At 38.4% G+C, this 2,589-nt stretch overlaps 1 pseudogene; it reads left to right on the top strand.

Annotated features, from left to right (window-relative positions):
* Positions 1-9: 9 nt before the first annotated feature.
* On the top strand, positions 10-2,362 carry LOC128289285 (DNA-directed RNA polymerase subunit beta'-like; annotated as a pseudogene).
* The last annotated feature ends 227 nt before the right edge of the window (positions 2,363-2,589 follow it).

The raw sequence follows: 2,589 nt of genomic DNA, 5'->3' as shown, positions 1-2,589 counted from the left end.
CTTTCCCTTAAAGAATTAGAGGGTCTAGTATACTGCGATGTGGATTTGATCGAAATTATTATTTTACAGATTAGGAATGAGAAACTGTCATCCCATTCAATCGAATTGGGATGCCCTGGATCTGACATGTCTCTTGGGAAGAGTAACATGAAGCTCAGAATTATGGGCGTATTCAATACTCCCAAATAAAAAGGGAATTGGTCTATGGTCGAGTCAGTAAAAATAAATAACTAGGAATTTTGAGTTGTACCGTGAAAAAAGACTTTTTTGTGGAATTAACCGTTCTCATTTCTTTTAGTTCTTTTAGAAAGAAATGAAATTATGTTCAAGGAAACAAATATGTCATGGTTGCAGGAGTCTATACATCGCATATAGGCTTAGGCTTTAAGTTAAGGGCATCGTGGTATAATCGTCGAGGTACCGCAGGACCTAAGAGATCGAATGGAAGGGTACATAGACAAGTAAATCCCTTTATGACACTCTTTAATTTAAGAGGATTCAGCATTCGAGGGAAGTAGACTACAAGAATTTCACATTTCATTTATGTCCTAATTTTGAATTGAATAAAGAATTAAGAAAATCTAAATCAATAAAAGAAGAATCAATCAATGAAATGTTTCTTGAACTTGAGTAAAGAGTAGACCTTTTGGGGGGTTCTAGAATTTGAAAGCGAGAACTCCTTTACTTTATCTTTATTTGGTGTAATATTTGAGCCGGATGAGAGGAAACTCTCATGTCCGATTTTGAGGGGGGATCTGCAGGGCCCTATCCTAATTTTTCTTTTGCTAGGCCCATCGCTAAAAAACCTACTTTCTTACGATTACGAGGTTCATTCGAATATGAAATTCAATCCTGGAAATACAGTATCCCACTTTTTTTTACTACCCAAGGTTTCGATACATTTCGAAGTCGCGAAATTTCTACCGGAGCAGGTGCTATTCGAGAACAATTAGCCGATCTAGATTTGCGAATTCTTATCGATTATTCGGTGGTAGAATGGAAAGAATTAGGAGAAGAAGGCCTCACGGGTAATGAATGGGAAGATCGAAAATTGGAAGAAGAAAGGATTTTTGGTTAGACGCATGGAATTGGCTAAGCATTTTATTCGAACAAATATAGAACCAGAATGGATGGTTTTATGTCTATTACCGGTTCTTCCTCCCGAGTTGAGACCGATCATTCAGATAGATGGGGGTAAACTAATGAGTTCGGATATTAATGAACTCTATAGAAGAGTTATCTATCGAAATAATACTCTTACCGATCTATTAACAACAAGTAGATCTACGCCAGGGGAATTAGTAATGTGTCAGGAAAAATTGGTACAAGAAGCCGTGGATACACTTCTTGATAATGGAATCCTCGGACAACCAATGAGGGACGGTCATAATAAGGTTTACAAGTCGTTTTCAGATGTAATTGAAGGCAAAGAGGGAAGATTTCGCGAGACTTTGCTTGGCAAACGAGTCGATTATTCGGGACGTTCTGTCATTGTTGTTGGCCCCTCACTTTCATTACATCGCTGTGGATTGCCTCGCGAAATAGCAATAGAGCTTTTCCAGACATTTGTAATTCGCGGTCTAATTAGACAACATCTTGCTCCGAACATAGGAGTTGCTAAGAGTAAAATTCGGGAAAAAGGGCCGATTGTATGGGAAATACTGCAAGAAGTTATGGGGGACATCCTGTATTGTTGAATAGAGCGCCTACTCTGCATAGATTAGGTATACAGGCATTCCAACCTATTTTAGTGGAAGGACGCGCTATTTGTTTACATCCATTAGTTTGTAAGGGATTCAATGCAGACTTTGATGGGGATCAAATGGCAGTTCATGTACCTTTATCTTTAGAGGCGCAAGGGAGGCTCGTTTACTTATGTTTTCTCATATGAATCTCTTTGTCTCCAGCTATTGGGGATCCCATTTCCGTACCTACCAAGATATGCTTATTGGGCTCTATGTATTAACGAGTGGAATCGTCGAGGTATTTAAAGCGAATAGGTATAATCCATGGAATCGAAAAAGCTATCAAAATGAAAGAATTGACGATAATAACTATAAGTCTACAAGGAGCCTTTTTTGTAATTCCTATGATGCGATTGAGCTTATAGGCAGAAAAGAATCAATTTAGATAGTCCTTGTGGCTCCGGTGGCGACTAGAGCAATGCGTTATTGCTTCAAGAGAAGCTCCCATCGAAGTTCACTATGAATCTTCGGTACCTATCATGAGATTTATGGACATTATCTAATAGTAAGAAGTTTAAAAAAAATTCTTTGTATATACATTCGAACCACTGTTGGTCATATTTCTTTACCGAGAAATCGAAGAAGCTATACAAGGGTTTTTCGGCCTACTCATATGATACCCAATCATATGGTATCTAAGCTAAAAATTCTATGACACCAATATGAATTCGGTCTCCGGTTCAACTAGGACCCCAGTTCCTGACCCGACTTTCTACCAAAATCAAGATCGAGAAAAGGAAGTTTTCCAATCATTGACTCAAACCCATTGGCGAAGTCCACTAGCGGAATAAGGGGTATTTATGGCAGAACGGGCCAATCTGGTATTTACAATAAAGTGATAGAT

Source organism: Gossypium arboreum, unplaced genomic scaffold (assembly GCF_025698485.1).
Source record: "Gossypium arboreum isolate Shixiya-1 unplaced genomic scaffold, ASM2569848v2 Contig01062, whole genome shotgun sequence".
NCBI lineage: Eukaryota > Viridiplantae > Streptophyta > Magnoliopsida > Malvales > Malvaceae > Gossypium > Gossypium arboreum.
This window is presented reverse-complemented; position numbering and strand designations above follow the sequence as displayed.